General features: G+C 50.2%; 3 long non-coding RNA genes across 3 annotated transcripts; 2 read left to right on the top strand and 1 right to left on the bottom strand.

Annotated features, from left to right (window-relative positions):
- Positions 1-242: 242 nt before the first annotated feature.
- On the top strand, positions 243-5,113 carry LOC120385055. Its single transcript, XR_005589237.1, has 3 exons — positions 243-293; positions 4,838-4,978; positions 5,054-5,113. It is a non-coding gene; the product is annotated as an uncharacterized LOC120385055 (long non-coding RNA).
- A 2,500-nt stretch (positions 5,114-7,613) lies between these two features.
- Positions 7,614-8,628, top strand: LOC120385044. Its single transcript, XR_005589228.1, has 3 exons — positions 7,614-7,668; positions 7,957-8,062; positions 8,561-8,628. It is a non-coding gene; the product is annotated as an uncharacterized LOC120385044 (long non-coding RNA).
- A 959-nt stretch (positions 8,629-9,587) lies between these two features.
- On the bottom strand, positions 9,588-14,954 carry LOC120385127. The gene is made up of 3 exons (XR_005589284.1): positions 14,621-14,954; positions 12,745-12,787; positions 9,588-10,102 (listed from the first exon to the last, which is right to left on the bottom strand). It is a non-coding gene; the product is annotated as an uncharacterized LOC120385127 (long non-coding RNA).
- Between the last annotated feature and the right edge of the window lie 6,161 nt (positions 14,955-21,115).

Below are 21,115 nucleotides of genomic sequence, written 5' to 3'. Positions count from 1 at the left end.
CTGGTCTATTTCCCATTCCAATTTTCACCAAAACCAATACAGTTCTGCTCACTGATGCCTAGAACATTCCTGGAATTTTGGAATTGCTTGGATGTGGTGTTCACAAGTTCATGTTACAAGCAGAGAAACGCTATCAAGTAGAGTGAAGAACTCACATTACCCAGTAAACAAGTTTTCAAATGTTTTCCTCATACAGATCACTTCTTCAGATAAAGAATATTTCTTCTCCCAACCCGCCCTGCCTCACACCTACAGTACCCCACAGCAAGAAGAGAGCTTAGTGACATGAAAAGGTAATTTTAGGACAGGATTAAGGGCATGGGTGCAAACCAAGTGGTTTAAAAGTGGTGGGTGCAGTCAGTCATTACATGATGATGTACACAGTCTGTGACATCACACTCCATTGCCAATGAAACAATAGTGACATCTCGTGCAGAGAAGTGTAAACAAGAAGCAGGCAGCATTATCTTCTGCAGATATAAACAACTTCTTTGTCTGAGTGATTGGCTGAATAAGATATTATATTAGGCCCATAACATCACAGGCCATAGGTGGTCAAAACACCTGACTTTATGGTCACCGCTGTGGTGATGGCACTTCCATATCACTGCTACCTGATGGCCATAGATGGTCAGACCTTTTGGGATTTTTCCTTATATGCATATTCAGAGCCACAAGTAACAGGTCACCCATCTCAGGCGAGTAATAAAGAGATTGTGTGACACACCAGCCAGCCTCTGCCTATAAAAAGGCTGGAGCTGCCAGCAGGGCCAGCTTTAGGCCAATTCAACCAATTCCCTGAATCGGGCCCCACCCCTAGAGGGCCCTGTGCCCAAGCCCCAGTACAGTGTACTGGCAAGAGCTGCGCTGTACCGGGTGGCCCGGCTGTAGGGATATTAAAGAAGGTTTATATTAAACATGGTTTATAAAAGAAATGATTTATTAATTTATTGTTAATTAATACTTTATAACTTAAGGTTTATGTTAGAAGTAAATTTGTGATTCCCAACATTTAGCCTCTAACCTGCAAGCCACCAGCTGTATCTGTGTGAAGCCTGCTCAAAGAGATACTTGGTATAAAACTTGTTAAGCTCAAAGAAATACTTTGTATAAAACTTGTTAAACATTAATTATCTCTAAGTAAGCCAAAACAGTAGCTGTTATAGTGTATAAATAGAGATCCCCACCCTCTGTAAGTTTTCATCTCACTTTATCTTTGCTTGTTAAAAGACAGGAGGGTCACATAAATTGGTAACACCCTAAAGGTAAAAAGACAGTGAACTAGATGTAATTAAGATAGAGAATGTATGTGAATGCATGCCTAGTTTAAACAATGAATGAATGGTTAGGGAGTTACCAGCCTGAAGAATTCAGTGTCGCTGAAGAAGGTGTCAAGTGGGATCAACCAGATGACCCCCAGTACCTCAAAGGAAGGAAAAACAAGCATCTGACAGAATGGAGCCAGCCACCTGCTGATTGATTTAGCAACAGCAAAATGAACAGTCTCATGGACTGACATAGGAATAAATTCCTATCAAACTGGACTCTAAAGACTGAGGACTTTGAGGGCTTGGCTACACTTACAAATTTGCAGCGCTGCAGCAGGGTGTGAAAACACACCCTCTCCAGCGCTGCAAATTGCGGCGCTGCAAAGCGCCAGTGTGGTCAAAGCCCCAGCGCTGGGAGCGCGGCTCCCAGCGCTGTCCATTATTCCCCACAGGGAGGTGGAGTATGGACAGCGCAGGGAGAGCTTTCTCCCAGCGCTGGTGCTTTGACTACACTTAGCGCTTCAAAGCGCTGCCACAACAGCGCTACCGCGGCAGCGCTTTGAAGTGCTAAGTGTAGCCACAGCCTGAGTCTATGGTTCTGCTGCCAGCCTCCAGGAGCATCAAATGCATCTGACACAGACTTGGCTCCATCCTCATGACCAAGATACCTGGCCAGTAACTTGGCATGAGCAATATCTAGGCTGGTAACTATAACATCTGTACAGAACCTGAATGAATGATTGTGTGAATGAATATGTGTGTGTGTGTGTGTGTGTGTGTGTGTGTGTGTGTGTGTGTGTGTGTATAAGGAATAAGTAGTGATAGAAATAAGTAGTAAAACAACGTTGTTTACTGTTGTCTTTTGTTTTGTTATGGTATTTACAATAAATGTGGCATCTTTGCCTTATCCCTCTTAATTAGATCCTGTTGGTTTTTATTATATTGGTATAACACGGCTTCCCCCGGGCGGGGGGTATTTAAAGGGCCTGGGGAGATCTGGGGAAGTGGTGCAGCTTTGGCGGCTATTTAAAGGGCTGGGGCGGTAGAAGCAGGGGAGCCCTGGGCCCTTTAAATAGCCCCTGAGCCTGAGCTGCTGCTGCTGCTACCCTGGTGGGGGAGGGAGGAAGAGGGGGCAACCACCGTACAGGGTGGGCTGCACCCCCTGTCCGCAGCCAGCCCCTGTCCGCAGCCAGCCCCTGCCTGCACCAGCCCTGCCTGACCGGCCCGTCTCCAGCCAGCCCCGCATTCCCTGCCCTGCCTCCAGCCCCGGTCTCCAGCCAGCCCCGCACTCCCTGCCCTCAGCCAGCCTGTCTCCTGCCCGCCCCTGCCGCACACCCTGTCCTGCCCGCACCAGCCCTGCACCTGTTGCCCTGCCTGCAGCCAGACCCTACCTCCAGTCAGCCCCTGCCCTGCCTCCAGCCAGCCCCATGTCCACTGATGCCCTGCAGTTCCCAGGGCAGTAACCCTGCACACCTGCTTCAGTGAGGGGAGCAGGAGCAGCTGGGACCCACACATGTGGGTGACCAGATGGCAAGTGTGAAAATCAGGACAGGGCGTGGGGCGTAATAGGAGCCTATATAAGAAAAAGCCCCAAATATTGGGACTGTCCCTATAAAATGGGGACATCTGGTCACCTTAGCTGGAACATTTTTACAGTTCTTGGTAATAGCAACACATTAGTTACAAAAATTACCATTAGCGATAACAACAAATTCATTCCAAGGGTCCACCTACAATCATTTTTGTCATCATGCCACACCTTTGGCTCAATACCATTGGGGTTTGCGCCTTTTAGGGTTAACCCGTGCATAGGCGGCAGGTTATATACACCTGCATTGCCCGGGCTCCAGGAATATTCAGGGGCCGGGTGCCCTGCTCCAGCAATATTTGGAGCTGGGTCTCTCCCCCGGCCCTGCCTGGATAGGGCCCCGGCCCTTACCCTGAGCCTCTCCAAAGCCCCAAACCCTCCGCCCCAGACAGAGCCCTCATCCCCCTGCACCCTAATCCTCAGCCCGAGCCGGAGCCCTCATCCCCCCGCACCCTAATCCTCAGCCCGAGCCGGAGCCCTCATCCCCCTGCACCCTAATCCTCAGCCCGAGCCGGAGCCCTCATCCCCCCGCACCCTAATCCTCAACCCCAGCCAGAGCCCTCATCCCCCCACACCCTAATCCTGAGCCCCAACCCTCATCCCCCTGCACCCTAATCCTCAGCCCCATCCCTGAGCGCCCCTGCAGCATGAACTCCTCATCCTCAGCCCCAAACCTCATCCCCCTGCACCCTAATCCTCTGACCCAGTCCTGAGCCCCCCCACATCATGAATCCCTCATCCTCAGCTCCACAGCCCTCACCCCTGTACTCCCTCCTATCCCCAAACTCCCTTCCCAGAAGGTGCACCCCCCCTTCCCACACACCCCTTCCCAACCCCAAACTCCGTCCCAAAGCCTGCACCCTTCACCCCCTCCTGCACACCCACCCCCTGCCCCAGCCCAGAGCCTGAACCCAGCACCCAAACTCCATCCCAAAGCCTGCACCCTGGACCCTAATCCCCAGCCCAGGATCTGCACCCCAGACCTCCCCCGCCGAGACCCCTCTCAGAGCCTTAGGCAGGTGGGGGCAGAGTTGGGGGCGGGTTCTGAGCACCACCAAAATTTCTACAGACTTGCCACCCATGAACCTGTGGCTTCCTTTGCAAACTTCCTCCTTGTTCTGAAGGATCAAACCCTGATTTTTCTTGCTTAACAGAATTTACTGGCTGATGGGGTGGGCTCTCTTTGCTAACAGCCATTAGCAAGTCTTCTCCTGCCAGCCAAGTAATTTGCATCAACACAGAAGCACAGACTGCTCACTTAAAGAATCAGAATGGAGACATTCCTGTTCCAACACCATTGTCTTCCCAACCAGCTGGCCAAACACAGCCACTTGCTTATAGAGCTGCTCAACTTTCTTAACAGCCCTTACTCCATCTGAGACCTTTTCAAAGCTATCCACACGGGCTCTTTCAAAAGGAAAGTGGGTGGATTTTTACATATCTTCCTAACCAGTCTTTAAAGGGTTAAGTCAGTCTGTGAGTTAATTAACTCTTTCTGGCCCTGTCGCCTTCCAATGAGAGATTATATTACACCCATAACGTCACAGGCCATATATGGTCAAAACAGCCGTGGCCAGGCTGGGACCGGGCTGGGCCTGGGGTACTCAGCTGGGGCCAGGCAGGGGCGGACGAAGCCAGGCCGAAGGGAGCCGCTCAGTCGGGAACGGACTGGAGGGAGCCACTCGGCTGGGCTGGGCTGGGCCTTGCCATGCCTCCCTGGAGCCCTCCTCACACTCCTTTCCCCTGGTCCAGCCTTTGTTCCAGCTCAGGTGGTAGCTAGTGGATTTCTCACGATGGCTGCCCCATTTGTTCCCTTCCACTCAGATACAGATAAAAAAGTGATACATTTATACAAATAGGATGACCACACTCAGTAGATTATAAGCCTTGTAATGATACCTTACAAGAGACCTTTTGCATGAAGCATACTGCAGTTACATTATATTCACACTCATTAGCATATTTTTATAAACTCCTATAGAATGGAACATGACAACAGCAAAGACGACGACAGCGGCGAAACCTCTGAAGAAATGCCCTAGAGCCCTTGGGCCGTCACGCTTCAGGAATGTGCGTGAGGTGCTAGGAGACCTGGAGATGGGGGGTGTCCTGCTGGCCGTAGGTGAGTGTTGTGAACCCCAGTTGCTAGGCTGAATTTATCCATTCCTGGCAATAAAACATTGTCTTGTTTTCACAGCCACTTTCGGTCTCCTGGCTTCTACCCTCTACCCTACTGGCAGGGCATTGTGCAGCACCCTTTCCAGCCCACCTGGGTGGAGGAGATTGAGGAAGAGAGCATCTGCCATCCAGCTCCATCTCATCTAGAGCAAGTGAGTGGAGGTCTCCAGAGCCATCGCCAGTGTGGTGGGAATGGCCCAGCAATAGGGCTCCCAGCCTTTCCCTTGCAGGAGATTGTTCCCAACGTCGAGAGTCTTTCGGGAGGGCAGAACCTGCCAGGTGCTGAACACCCACAATGGCAAGCAGTGAAATCAGTGGGAACTGAGGGCGACTCCTCCCTCCTGGGATTGGCACCGTGTGAACGAACTTTCATTTAGGACTATCCGGGTTCCGCTCTTTCTCTGGCCTGGGAGGGAGCGGGGTCTACTGGGGTGGAGGGAGCGGCTTGTCCAAACTAACGGAGAGCCCCATTGCTCTGAAAGAATGAGACTCTCCCAGTTTCACAGGGCCCTATTGGGTGAGGGGGAACATTGGGAGCAGCCTGTGCTGTGAGCTGCTGCCAGTGCGTGTGGACGGCAGCCCCCCTGCCCTGGGGTGGGGTATGTGGTGAGGAGGAATTGCCTCAGCAGAGGGGACGTAGGCAGGGGAGCAGGCAGGCCCATTAATGAGAGCTGCCTTGAGCCCAGACTCATGGCTGCTCCCCACTCAGTTCCAGGATGGAGCGGTGGAAGCGGATGCTGAGGAGGAAGGCTGGGCAGGTGGCTCTGGAGCCAGTAGGGAGCAGTGTCCGTCTTGCCCAGGAGGAGAGTGGCCCCTCTGTCCCCGCGGGCGAGGAAGAGGCCAGTGGGCAGGCAAAGTGGAGAAGCTCCCTGACCTTCTGGAGGAAGAGGAAAAGACCAGCTCCCTTAGCAGGCCCTGAGGCACCTTCTGGTCCCAAATGGAGATGGCCCCGGGTGATGCTATGTAGGAGGGACCCAGGCGAGGGCAGGAGCCGGGCAAGGTGGCTCTGCGGCTTCCTTTCCAGGAAGCAGAGGAGCCAGGAGCCCAGCCCCAGGGCCCAGCAGGAGCTATCCACCAGCCTGGCCACCGAGGAGCCCCCAGCCAACCGAGCAGGAGCTGGGCGGCTCCGGCATGGGGACCGGCAGCTCTGCCTACTCCTGAGGGGCCAGCACCTCCTCTGTGGGGTCTGACAGCCCTGAGGCTGAAGGCTCCCTCTGTGCAGGTGAGGGAGACCCAGGGACAGGGGACGGCTGGGGGCAGTAGGGGACTAATAACACCCTGTACCCATTGGGTCACCAAGACGCCAGGACTGAGACATGGGAGCCCCACTAACACCAGTGGGGGTGGCACAGCTGCACCCTGTAGCAGGGGATGCTGGGCAGAGTCCGGGGAGCTCCAGCCTCCCCTGATGATGTTGGGGGGGGGGCCTGACGGCCACGGGGCCCTGAGGCTGATGGGCCTGAGGGTGTCTCTGGGAGGGGCAGGGTGCGGCCCTCTGTGCCATGGGGCTCCTTGTTGAGGATGGGGGACATTGAGCCATTTCTCTACACTGCATCCCCAGTGGCAGCAGGGATTGTCCTTTCTCCTGCTCTCCCTGGTGCAGAGACCCCCAGTGCCCAGCAGCAGTGGGCTGAGGAGGAGGAAGAAGAGAAGGAGGAGGAGGAGGTGACCCCTGAACAAGACACCATCAGGGTCATCCAGGAGAACCTCCAGGGCAGAGCTGAGGTACAAAAATCTTACAGCTGCGCTGCCCCTGAGTCTGCCCTGCCCCTTCTTCCATCCCCACCCACACAGGGGGGTCTTGTCCCAGAGAATCCATCACCCCTAATGGGGGGAACTGCTCCCTTGTTACCTGGCACCCCAAAGTGGGGGCATTTGTCTCATGCAGGCCAAGGTGTCCGCTCCCCACAGACACTGTCCCAGTTACAACCCCAGTCTGTGCAGGGCGACACTGGTTTCGGGAAGCGGGGCGGCTTTCCCTGTCCAACTCCATGGGGTTCCTGAGCCATGGAGCTGGTGTAGGTGGGTTGGGGAGGTCCCTACCTAACTGTCTCTCTCTCTCCCCCCACCCCACTCCTAGTTGATGGCCAAACAGCTCCGCTTCCTCCGTAGTGTCCCACGTCTGTGCTTCTTGGCACAGCAGCAGGGGCTGAACACTCTGGAGCCCCACATCTCCAAAGCGGCCCTCGTGGAGAGCATTGCAGTGAGTGGGACCCCGTGTCTGGCCCCTGGGGCGAGGGACCCAGAAACGAGAGAAAGAGTTGGTGGGGCCAGAGGGGGAAGCAGAGGACAGTGGTTCCTGTGGCTGAGGGCTGGGGAGCAGGGAAGGGAGAGCTTCTGACACCAATTGGGAGCTGGCAGTGGGGGAATTGTAAGGCCGGAGGGGAGGGGGAAGGAAGTTTGATGGATGGGAGGAATGGGGGGCCCAGCTGGTTGGGGTTGGGAGTGACACTGGCTGTTTCTGCAGAGCACTTTGGCCTCCTCCCTGGAAAGTGCCTGTGGGTCTGCGGGGCCTGAGTCTCACATGCAAATTTATCTTCTTGGGGTCTCTCAGGAGCTGATTGAAAATCTGCCCATGGTGCCAGAGCCAACCTCCATCATCTCCAGCTCCATGGCTGCAGTTTGCAGCCTCAGGTACCAGGACCGTCCCATCCAGCTGCCTTAACCCTGGTGCTGATCGGGTCTGGAGCCGGGAGTCCCAGATCTTCTCCGGCCTAGATTACCCCCAGCTGTGGCTGTTCCCATCCCCCAGCAGAGGAGGCGGGAACGTCTCCACTTTCCTGGCTGGGGGGTGATTTCACTCCAGGAACGTTACAGCGGCCGTAGGGAGGGGATCACTGCGGGGGAGGGGGTCATGGCCATGGCAGTGCCAGCGCCACTCCGGTGCCGCCAAGGATAACACGGGCTCCTCTCTCCCCGCAGCAAACTGAAGCCGCTGCTTGCCCTGGAGCTGGAATCACGCCTCCTGCGGGCTCTTCTTTACACCATCTTCACGATGGGCACTGGGCAGGATACCACCCACTTCCAGGTAGGTCACGATCCTACTTCCCTGTCCCAGGAGCAGGAGCCGCCTCTGGTCCCTGCTCCCTTGGTTTGATGGAGCTGCTGAGAATAGGGGAGGAGTGAGCAGAGCTGGGAACAGGCCCGAGACAAACTGGCAGGGAGGGCCCCTTCCCTCCAGGGGGGATTGTATTACCCCTCTGTGGCTGATCCCAGCCTTCCCTCTCCTCATTCTGTGTTCTGCTGCCTGGACTCTCCCGGGGATCCTTCTTCCCACCCATTGCAGTTTGGCTGGTCCCTAGTCTGCTGGGTACCAGCCCCTGCACAGAGAACTGCTAAGGCCAAGGATTGAGGAGCCAGCAGGCATCCAACTAGGAACTCTTGCCAAGTGTCCTTGGAATGATGTGAATGGGAGAGGCCAGGATGTGCCTTTTGGGTCTGGCCAGGGCTCTCAGAGAACCCCCCTGGTCCCGTGACTGGTGTAGCCCCATGTCCCATGACTGACGGGTGTTCCCGCTTCTTGCAGGCTCTGCACAACACCTATTTACAGAGGCTGGACGCCATGGTCGGGTGCCTGCTCACTGAGACCCCACCCCAGCTAAGCTGCAGCACCTCTTGGAGGTGAGTAGAATGGGCCGGTCTGGGGCGGAATTTCCCTTAACCCCGTCATGGGGCTGCAAAGGAGAGACTAGAAGTTTCCCGTTTCCGTTGTGTCCTCCCAGCTTGAACCCAAGCCGCCCCACGTTCCCAGAGCTGTCAGTGCAGTGCAATGTTGGGACCCTTACGCCTCCTGGGGCGGGGGCGCAGGGGAGCAGAGGGAAGGAGCTGGGACTCTCAGCCAGAGCTCTGCACGGTTGCATTAAGCACTAACAGTGAAAACCAGGCCTGGCTGGGGCCTGAGAGACTGAAACCAACACCTGTGAGATGCAGGACATGGGACCCTGAGAAAAGTCACTGGCTCCTTTCTAGGGAGACCCTGAGATACAGGAGGAGCCTCAGGGAATCAGCTCTTCTGTCCTAGGTGTAGTAACGGGAAACAGAGACGGTGTTGCAGTGAGGCGTCCTGGTATAGTCCCAGACCGCTGCTTTTATTCTCTTTCTTACAGACTGGTTCTCAGCATTACATGATTGACATCACACAGGTTACTTATTACTATATGATTGATACACCTGTTTACTTCATTCTGATTGGTAAAGGCTGGTTCTCATCACTGGCTTCACCGGGCCATTGTCTAGTGACTAATGATAGCATAACAGAAAGTGCATACTATACTGTTCTAATGAACGGTTCAATGCAGATACAGTGTGGCTTGCCAGCACTTGTACCTACATCTCACCCTTTTTTGTTTTGTTAACATGACTAATACTTACGAGGGGGCCCTGGGTTAGTCCACGGACAGCCCTTAATGAAGAGAGAAACTAATGAGGGGACGCACTGAATGCCACAGCAAAACAGCACGAGTAACAGTACAGTGAATCCCCCAAAGGTGACAAGCTGATGCAACCACCCAGTGTTAGGAAGCCATGAGGAGAGTTAATCCCACCATCCCCCGAAGGGGTCTGGATTGTATCTGATTTGATCTGTTAAATTTTTAATTATCTTGAGTTGATTTTCAACTGAATGATGATGATCAGAAATATTAAAGCAACACATATCATTAACCTTTTCACATCCATAATGATGCAGCATAAGTAAATAATCTATAGCCGCTCCAATACATGTTCAGCTTACTGTGATAAAGCTTTGACTTGTCCCCAAGTTATGGCAACGTTGGGTGTGCCACGCTTTCGGGCCTTGTCAATCTTGTCCACCCTATCCGTCAGGGTTAGACTGAAGTCCGGAATGGGATTCTTTAGCCCCTGATGCCAGGCCATCTCTCCACGGCTTCACAAAGCGAGCGGGAACCCACACAGGGCCGGTTTCAGTTGACACTGCTGCGTAGCCCCGGCCCCAGGTGATGAGTGGCACAGGCAGGCTCCACTCTGGTCCTGGCAACTTGCGATATATCACCTTCGGCGCCGGAAGGGGCTCGGTCTGTCTATAATGGCGCTGGGCTCTAGATAAAAACTGATTATTAAACAAGGTTAAATTTAAATGATTCAGTGTAAACAAGACACGAGCCAGCCATTCTTCCTTATCTGGCAAGGATAGGGGCACTCCTCCTTTTTGTTTTTGTTTAGTAAGGGCCTCCTTCAGGGTACGGTTAGCCCGCTCAACAATGGCCTGACCCCGGGAATTATAAGGAATGCCGAATTTGTGGAGAATGCCCCACCGGGCACAAAATGCGGCCATGGCGGAGGAACAGTAAGCAGGGCCATTGTCGGTTTTCAACTCAGCGGGGCTGCCCATTACCGCAAAACTGCGAATCAAGTGATTACAAACATGTTTGGTAGCCTCCCCTTTTTGGGCAGTTACCCAAGTGTAACCAGAAAACGTGTCGACGACAACATGCAGGTATTTCCAAGGGGAGAAAGGGGGAAAAAGGGTGACATCCATCTGCCAAAGTTGATTGGCTCTGAGACCACGGGGATTTACCCCTATGGGAGGACCCTGTGGGTTAAGGGTGCATTGAGGACATTGTTGAACAATACCTCGAGCATCAGAAAGAGGGATCTGAAATTGTTTAGCCAATGCCTTGGCATTTTGATGATGTAGGGCATGACTTTCTATAGGAGTACAAGGGAATGCCCTAAGTTGGGCATCCGCCTGGGCATTGCCTTCTGTCTACATGCCAGGAAAGGTTGGTGGCTTCGAATATGAGCAATAAAAACTGATCGGTACGGAATGAATGAGATGTTGCAATGCTAAAAACAAAGCTAGCAAATTTTTATCTAGTGCTGGTGATACATAACTGCCACTAATATTTGAAACAACATTGGCTACATATAAACTATCAGTAATAATATTAAACGGTTGCATAGAAAAACGATTAAAGGCTAAAATTACTGCAGCCAGCTCAACACGCTGGGCGGAGCTTTGGGGTAGGGTAAACAGAGAACACCAGTGGGTAGTAGATGGGTCACACCAAGAGAGAACCCCACGGTGTGGACTTCCATCCGTAAATACTGTAAGCACATCTGGCAGCGGGGTTGGGGAGAGTAAATAGCAAAAGTTAAGGGGTATTCGCTGCATCATGCTGAAACGGGGGTCCTTCAAAGTGTGACAGGAGAAGACCCCAGTAAAGGCTGAGCATGCACACTGAACCTCGGGGTTAGTTTCACAAAGAGTTTGCCATAAATGCAAGGGGATCGGAAGTACTATTTCAACGGGATCAATGCCTAAAAGGACTCATGCTCGCTGGCGTCCCTTGGTGATAAGGAGGCAAGCATGGAGGGGGGAGTAAGGGTATTTGCTGGGGTGTGGGCGAGATAAAGCCATTCAAGGATCTGTACCGGCCCAGCCTCTGGTGCTTGAAAGAGGGCGGCACAAGGTTGGGTTACCCCTTGAAGACAAGCGAGACGTGGAGGCTCGTTGTCCACGGCACGATCCACCCACACCTTTGCAAGTGACTGATTTACCTGCTGAATGGCATCTAATTGTGTTTTCGAGAGAAATGATATCGGAGGTGACGCCCTGCCGAAGAGCATCAAATAACGGACTTAACATGTCGGTATCAAGACGATAATAGGGACGTACCCAATTAATTATGCCGAGAACTTGCTGAAGGGTAACATAATTAATGTTGGTTTCAAAGCAATTTGCGGATAATCGGAATGGAATAAGCGGCCATCATTTTGTGGCCCAGATAAAGGAAAGGTTCTATACATTGTACCTTTTCTGGGGCTATTTGAAGGCCGTATTCCTGGAGCATATTTTGCAAGTCAGTTTGCCATGAAGGAGGGAGTTCTGGTCCTGCTATGAGGATATCATCCATATAATGATAAACCTTAAGCATAGGGTACCGTTTGCAAAAAGGTAAGAGAGACTGATTTACGTAGTATTGACAGAGGGTGGGGCTGTTTAGCATACCTTGGGGAAGAACTTTCCAATGGTAGCGTTCTATTGGTTGACTATTATTCAAAACAGGGATAGTAAAGGCAAAATACTTTCGATCACGGGGGAGGAGAGGAATAGAGAAAAAACAATCCTTAAGATCGATTACTGCTAACTGATAATCATGTGGTATAACATTCGGATTCGGGGTCCCACATTGAAGGGCTCCCATAGGTTCCATAATTTTGTTTATAGCTCGGAGATCATGTAATAATCGCCAGCGGCCAGATTTTTTCTTAATAACAAAGACCGGAGTATTATATGGGCTAGTAGTAGGCTCAACATGTCCCTCGGTTAACTGTTCCTGAACTAATTCCTTAAGGGCTATTAATTTTTCCTGAGGGAGTGGCCATTGCTCAACCCACACTGGGACGTGGGTTTTCCATTCCAGGGGGAGGGCAGTGTGTGAAGAGCATTGACGTGTCATGGCACAACTAGGGAGGCTCCCAGCTGAGACAATAAGTCTCGCCCCCAGAGATTAATGTCAATTGGCAAAATGCACGGACGAATTTTTGCAACCTCTCGCCCCTCCTCACTATCCCATACTGAGAGCCAATTGGTGCTTTGTCGGGAAGATTGTGGGCCCCCCACTCCCCAAACAGAGGGGGAAACTTCGGAAGGCCAGGAAGGGTCCCAATGCTTTTGTGCAACTACTGAAACATCCGCTCCAGTGTCTAGCAACCCATAGAGCTCCTTACCGTTGATGATATACTTACGGGTCGGCTTGTGGGTTCGAATGTGTTGTAATACTGCAGCAATCTGTGGATGAAAAAGGAGACCTTGCTCCAGATTAACGCGAGTAGAAACAAATCCGCCGGCACAACTCGCTTGGCTGGGTCCGCCGGCGCTGTGTAAGGTAAGATTAGCAGTTGAGCTCAAGAGTCCCCGCCTTTAATTTGAGGAAGGTGACTCAAATTTGAACATAGATAATGCCGGTGTAATTAGAATCGATGACTCCAGGCACAATCATAATAGACTGACTACTGGCAGATGAGCGAGGCAAAATTAACCCAAATGTGTCTGGGGAAGCGGACCAGAAAGCTGCGAGGCATGAGGAGTACGTCACCAGGGAGAGGGGATTGCATATCTACTGCATTAATAAGATCCAAACCAGCACTGCCTTTTGTGGCTGGTCGAGCAGCTGTGGCAGGCAAAGCTCCTCCTTTAAACCGGGGCTGGAGGGGGGGCCCGGTCGAAAGTTTCCCGAATTATCTGGGGTTGAGGAGCGACATTGATTAGCCCAATGATATCCTTTATTACATTTTGGGCACTTTTTAGAAGGACGGTCCCCGGTGGTGTTTGTTCCGCCCTTATGAGCACCACCTCCTGGGGCCCTGCACTCCTTTTTGAAGTGTCCAGGTCGCTGGCAGTTAAAGCAGTTACCTGTAGGTTTGTTACCTTGACGGATTGCTCCCGCCAACAGTGCCATAGCGTGGGTCTGAGTGCCTACTTCGGCACATGCCTGCAACATGTCAGCGAGTGTGTAATTAGGGCGGTGAATGATAGTTTGGAGAATTTTCCGACAGTCAGCATTGGACTGCTCATACGCTAAGCGTAAAAGGAGTTCCGTCTGAGCGTCCGGATTGTCAATTTGGCGTTGAACAGCCTCCTTGAGGCGATCAACGAAATGATGATAAGGTTCCGTAGCTTGTTGTTTAACATTTGTGAATGATCGAAGGGGCTTGCCAGAGGCTGGAACACGCCTAAAGGCTCTATGAATGCACATTGCCGTGCGGTGAAAAGATTCCATGGGCAATATAGATTGTTGTTCTATGGTGGCAAAAGCTCCTGTCCCATATATTTGCTCAGCAGTATTCTGCGCGTTACCGAGTGCTAGGGCTGCCAACCTAAACTCATTATCCCATACCACGTACTGTGCAGGGGAAAGGATCATACGAAATAGATGTTTCAATCCTCCGGGATCATAGTATAACTATTAGCGATCCCTTCTATCATACCCTGCACATAAGTGGAACGCAGCCCAGACTCACGTACCGCTTTGTTAAGTTCCCTAAGAATAGAGTACGGGAGGGTGGAGTGCCGAGCTACCACTTCACCTGCCTCATTGGGAGGGTCATAAGACAGGGGAAACATCAAAGGGATTTCTCCCTCCCATTCTTCCAATAAGGGGTCCTGCCCGCTCGCCGCCGCAAGGGCGGCACAGACAGCACCCTGATGAAGGGACTTCTGCCCCAGGGTGTCCACCACTGGTGTAGAAGTTTTTGGTGCTAAAAAAGGGGCTGGAGGGAGCACTCGGGGATAGCCGGGAGGTGCCTCCACCGAGAGCAAGGGAGGTGCGGAGGGGGACGCCTCTTTTCGTAATCTCCCCACCGCAGCTGAACAGTGCTGCCACAACAGAATATGTTGGATCTCGGCTCGAGGTTCCCTAAACAATGCCTCTCCGATCTTTATCCAATCGGAGTGATCTAGGGAGCCTCGGTTCGAGTACCATGGGCACTTATACTCAATCACTCGGAGCAATTCCTCCAAGTGCCGTAACGATACTGCAGTACACCCGTCCTGTTTGATAAGTTTCAATAACTCCTTTGCATGATCTTTTTGCTCAATAGATAAATCCCCCCCCATACTCACGAGGGAGCGCGTTGCGCTGTGGTGCACCAAGGCTAAGCCAGCCGATGAGTCGGGGGTCCTGTGTCTGGATCACGTCGGGGTCACCAGATGTAGTAACGGGAAACAGAGACGGTGTTGCAGTGAGGCGTCCTGGTATAGTCCCAGACCGCTGCTTTTATTCTCTTTCTTACAGACTGGTTCTCAGCATTACATGATTGACATCACACAGGTTACTTATTACTATATGATTGATACACCTGTTTACTTCATTCTGATTGGTAAAGGCTGGTTCTCATCACTGGCTTCACCGGGCCATTGTCTAGTGACTAATGATAGCATAACAGAAAGTGCATACTATACTGTTCCAATGAACGGTTCAATGCAGATACAGTGTGGCTTGCCAGCACTTGTACCTACACCTAGGGACACTGCAGTTCCTGTCCTCACGGCCACTCCATCCATCCTACCAAGGCTTCTGCAGCTGGGGTCTGGGGTCCAGGACATGTGCCTTGATCCTGATGTGCTGTTCATGGATCAGAGCACATGATCTGAGGGTTCAGAGCAAATAGACCAGCCCCAAGACCGACCATTGTCCCAGCCTGGCGAGACAATGACAGCTTGTGCCCAGTGGAGGACAGGACCAAACAGCTCAGCTTCCGCCATGCTGTCCCACGTCTGTGCTTCTTGGCACAGCAGCAGGGGCTGGACACTCTGGAGCCCCACTTCTCCAAAGTGGCCACGCCATCAGGGGCTCATTCACCTGCACATCTACCAAAGTGATCTATGCCATCATGTGCCAGCAATGCCTCTCTGCCATAGGTACATTGGCCAAACCGGACAGTCTCTATGCAAAAGAATAAATGGACACAAATCTGACATCAGGAAGAATAACATTCAAAACCCAGTAGGAGAACACTTCAGCCTCTCTAACCACTCAGTGACAGACTTGAAGGTGGCAATTTTGCAACAAAAACTTCAAAACAGACTCCAAAGAGAGACTGCTGAACTTGAATTAATATGCAAATTAGATAAAATTAACTTAGTTTTAAACAGAGACTGGGAATGGTTGGGTCATTGCACTAATTGAATCTATTTCTCCACGTTAAGTGTCCTCACACCTTCTGTGGGTCATCTTGATTATCACTTCAAAGGTTTTTTTCTCCTGCTGATGATTGCTCATCTCAGTTGATTGGCCTCTTAGAGTTGGTATGGCTACTTCCACCTTTTCACGGTCTCTGTATGTATAAATATCTTCTTTCTGTGTTCCATTCTATGCATCCGCTGAAGTGAGCTGTTAGCCAGTGAGTGGCCCATCGAACGGACACTTAATTCACAATGGACCATGGGAGGCACCCATCTACACTGAACGGACTTTTCTGTGAATGTTCTATCTGACGTATCCTGCAAAGTATCCATCCTGCAATGACTGAGCAAAATGGGGCATGGACAGGACTTGCCCATGTGACTCCAAGCTCCCATCTTTCACCTGTGATTTTCCACTAGCTGTGCTGAGGACTTTGAAACAATGGGTTTCCCTTCATATGGCAGAAGTTAAAAGAGGCCCTGGAAACATCTCCACTGTGCCTCTAGCCTGCTCCAGCCTCTTTCCTGCTCAAACATCTGGACTATGGACTTATACTAATGGGAGCATCTAACCAAGGGAGAGGCACTTCCAGTGACTTGGAAGCACCCAAAGACTTATCAAGCCAGCAGTTTATTCTATCACTGCTATAAGCCTGAACCAAGAACTTTGCAATTATTGTATTTGATTCCTTTAACCAATTTTAATTCTCACCTTTCTTTCTTTCTTTCTTTCTTTCTTTCTTTCTTTCTTTCTTTCTTTCTTTCTTTCTTTCTTTTTATAAATAAACCTTTAGCATTTAGATACTGAAGGATTGGCATCAATGTGATTTTGGGGAAATATCTAAGTTATATATTGACCTGGGTGGGCGGCTGGTCCTGTGAGATCAGATATAGCCTCTTAGGGTATGTCTTCACTCCCCGCCAGATCGGCGGGTAGCAATCGATTTCTCGGAGTTCGATATATCGCGTCTCATCTAGATGCGATATCGAAAACCCGAACACGCTCCCGTCGACTCCGGAACTCCACCAGAGTGAGTGGCGGTAGCGGAGTCGACGGGGGAGCCGTGGACGTCGATCCCGCGCCGTGAGGATGGGTAAGTAATTCTAGCTAAGGTACTTCGACTTCAGCTACGCTATTCACGTAGCTGAAGTTGCGTATCTTAGATCGACCCCCCCTAGTGTAGACCAGGCCTTAGTTGAAGACATTGATTTTAAAGAACCACTCATTTCTCAGTCTAGTGTTTTTGGTGGTAATACAAGGACTGGAATTCCCAAGGAAACTGCTTTCATGACTTCTTGTTAGCTGGTGTGGTGAAGCAGAAGTTTCCTTTGCAGGTTGAAGGGGAAAGGACGGACATTACTCATCTAATCGTAATCACACTGAGACGCTGAAGGAAGCAGAGCGAGGATGTGCTACTAGCAGTAATCCAGCCCAATGGGGAGGAGTTAAATATAAAGAAGAGGGTCATGTGGAGAACAGGGTTTGCTCTCAGAGCTTTGGAGAGAAAAGAAATCTGCCACTTTTTCTCTGTGAACTCCATTTGCTTTTCTTGTTCCTTTCCGTTACAGTAAAGATACAGAGAATGGAAGTGGTTAAACTTCTCCTGAGGCAATGAATCACTTGGCTTGGTTTCCTCTCATCATTGCCAGTGCAGACAGGAGGGACAGGATTTGTTTTAAACGAGTCATGGACAGTTGATATTTTCATTGTTTTCTTTCTAAGCATTTAGCTTGGGGTCAGCCTCAGAGCCCAGTTAGTACTGAGGAGAATTAATCATTAAAGGGCAAAACCCTTCCTTAATGCAGAGTTAAGATTGGCTGGAGCAATATCAGCCCCTTGCAGAACCTCTGCAGCCGCAAACTCAAACTTCTGAAAAGCAGGAGACGCAGTTACAGTTGCCTGCACCACCTTCATCCTGTCCTCTGTCAGCAGCGTCCCTTTAAAACACACACATTTACTCTACCAACACCCTGCTGGCTGAAATCTACAAACTGTTCACAACCTTTTACAGCCCTTCCAACCAGAGCTCCAACCCCATCTTGGCCTGACAAGGCCCAACCCCTGGGCAAATCAGACTGGGGTAAGGATTGGGCGGGGCCATGAGAGTGGCTGCAGAGCAAGACCCCTGACCCCTACTCAGATCAGCCCCACCTCACTGATCTCTCCTCACTCAGACACACTGCACCCCTCCCCAAATTCCTGAAAGCCTGGGTAGGGGAGCTTATTTTCCCTTGTGATGGTCTGAGCTCTCCCTCCCCACCCGGCCGCAGCTGGAGCTAAGATAGATGCCCCCTCCATTGCTCCCCTTTGGGAAACACACTGTTAATTTAGACAAATCTGATAAGGCTCAGACGTCCAATGTCTGATCTCCGTTCACATTCTCCACAGTTCCAGCCCTTGTTGCTTATTGAAAGAAATGACTCAATATCCCAGTTTCATGTTTTATTAACATGAACAAATACAACCAAGAACATACATCGCTAAGGCTAAACGACTAGCTAATGAAAGGTTAAACAATACAGTGATAAAGTTCAGGTCAAATCAGTAAATCAACGAGTTAACTAGGATATTGCGTTGGAATCAAGTCATCAATTTAGTCAAACCATCAGAAGAATACAGCAGAAAATCAACCCTTATAAATTCTAGAAGAGCAACCCAAGGAGGCAGGTGCATATTTAGTGGTACCAAAACCCCAATCAGAGGTTTTCAGGTACAGGAGACTAGTGCAGGCTGCACAGCCTGTCACTGTTGTGCTTCATTCCCCAGAGGGGATCAGTCCTGGGATCCTGGAAGTCAGTCTCCCTTAGATGACTTACATAAGAACACAAGACAGGTCATACTAGGTCAAACCAATGGGCCATCTAGCCCAGTGTGCTGCCTGAGAGTGACCAGTGCCAGATGCTTCAGAGAGAATGAACAGAACACGCTTGTTGAGCTGAAAGCTGAAGGACTCCCACCCTTACCTTTTACTTTATCGTTGTAGATTCCAGCTTACCCCATCTTACCACACCTCCTGCGAGGTGTCTGGGCAAATCAGGTGTGAACCAATCCTTCGATACAGACATGTCCCACTCTAGATGAAGTGAGGCAGAGTTTGGGCCAACGTCAGTTTGGAAGAGCCCGACTGAGCCCGGCAGTTTTCTCAAAGTATCTGCTGCCGTAAACCGCATGCAGTGTGGACGTGTGAACGCCAAAGGTATCAAACGTGAAAGAAACAAAGGCCAGTTACGGGGAGGTTTCCGTGGCCAGGCCTGAGGGGTAAGCAGCTGGGCTCTAACAGCTGCCTCCTCAAAAGGAAAAACGGTCTCAGCACCCATAAAAATAACTGGTTGCAAAAATCAATCATCCTGCATCCATCACCATTTTAAATTCTGACCTCTTCCGCCCAATGTCTCTTTGTTTAGCAAACAAGCAAATTGGGGACTCTGTGGCTGTTACCCTCTAACTCAGTAGAAGGTTACACATCTTGACTCAAGCAATTTTCCTCTTCACAGAATATTTATTTTAAAGTTTATCAAAATAAATTCCATTTGAAAGAGAAATAATTACAGTCTACACTGGGGCTCTATTTTCATACATGCTATTTCTCCCACATGTTCCCCCGCTCTAATTCCTTTGGAGTGAGGTTTTACTTTTCAGGATTAGCCACCATTTCCAATATAGTAGGAGGGGCGGGGAGAGAACTAGAAGAAAACCTGAATTATATAGTAACACTGAAAGTTATCACATAATCAGCCTCTTACTTTACACTAATTAACTTCATGTTTAATTTCATTGTCACTGGTAACAACTTATTCAAAGATTACAAAATATAAACCTATAGGGCAGTTTTCTTAATTCCCATTTCCACCATTGAGTTTTGTGTGAAGTCACATTCTACAATAACCTAGGAGCCTTCCATTTATGTGAGTTCATTTCGCCCATAAGTGTAGGTGGAAGGGCTCTCACGCTACGTGGGAAGGCTGCATCATGAGAAAAACACCTGTGTTCTATTATCACATTTTCTAATCTTTCAGAGTAGCAACAGGTGGAGAAGTGATACAAATGCATAAGACTTAATAGCAAAACTAAGAGACCAAACCACAGAGTCAGGACTCAGCATTCATGTATCCTGCAGTCTGAACTTGGAATCTGATACATTCCCTCATTAGCTACCATAATTTGCCCAGCATGGAACTGCTTCTTGTCCAACAAGGCAGCCAGATTGGGACCCATAGGCATGGATTGGCTCTGAAGCAATCAGATGTTTCTCTCTGTGCTTCATGAAACTTTGGATCCAAATGGTAAAAGACAGTTGTTCCCAATTTAATAATGGCATCCTTTAGGAGTGAGACCAATGCCACTTAACTAGGAGCAGCATTCTAAAAATAGTTTACCTGGGCCACAGGTCACCATAGCTTCCATCACTGGGGCGAAAAATCAACCACTAGTACATGCGATTTCTACCTGAGTCCTTGTCAAACCTTTGACTTTTCTTGGAGTAATTTTATACACCAAGCACATAAAAGATCAGTAGCAATAGTGAAGTATAACTCCTCCTCCCCAAATATGCCCTTTATTTCTTTAATCTGGTGGCACAGATTTAAATTAGGGACTAAATTCAGGTGTGGCTTAGAATCCTTGTAAAACACCAAATGTCAGGTATCTATGGAAAATAGGTCTCTTTCTGCAGCTATATCACATTCAACACGGATTTCATTTTCTACATATTTGCAGCATCGCCCAGGGGTGACTGAACAGAAACATCACTTCCATTTTTCCCTTCCCTACCTAGATGGGAATTGCATTTCCCAAATAACAGGCAACCCGCACCTGATTAGGAAGGAGATCTCTTCACGAGCAAACTCCTGCAGGGCCTGGGCCACAACTGCTTTGGGGGCCAAATGCATGGGTATCTTATAGTCTCATAGAGTTTAAGGTCAGAAGGGACCATTATGATCATCTAGTCTGACCTCCTGCACAATGCAGGCCACAGAATCTCACCCACCCACTCCTGTAACAACCCCCTAACCTTAGTTCCAAGTCATTTACCAGGGAATCTTCTTCACAGCCCTTTATAAAATATATTGACCTTCCCAACTGAATGGTTTGGATGGTGATAGGGAAGCCCTCTGACTTACCCTAGCTTCTTCTGTTGTTAGAGAGGGTGAAGTGACATTTTCCCCTATCCCTGCCCTGTTCATAGAATATCAGGGTTAGAAGGGACCTCAAGAGGTCATTGAATTCAACCCCCCTGCTCAAAGCAGGACCAATCCCCAGATTTTTGCCCCAAATCGTCCCTTCAAAGGCTGAACTCGTAACCCTAGGTTTAGCAGGCCAATGCTCAAACCACTGAGCTCTCTCTCCCAGTTCCATCTCTTTGTTATAGTTCAATATATTTTAAGTGAGAAAAGTGGTAGTAACAATTTGTTCTCCAGCACAACCTGAAGCAA

The sequence above is a fragment of the Mauremys reevesii genome, linkage group 17 (assembly GCF_016161935.1).
Source record: "Mauremys reevesii isolate NIE-2019 linkage group 17, ASM1616193v1, whole genome shotgun sequence".
NCBI classification, from domain to species: Eukaryota; Metazoa; Chordata; order Testudines; family Geoemydidae; genus Mauremys; species Mauremys reevesii.
Note: the sequence above shows the minus strand (reverse complement) of the source record. Positions and strands in the feature narration are given on the sequence as shown.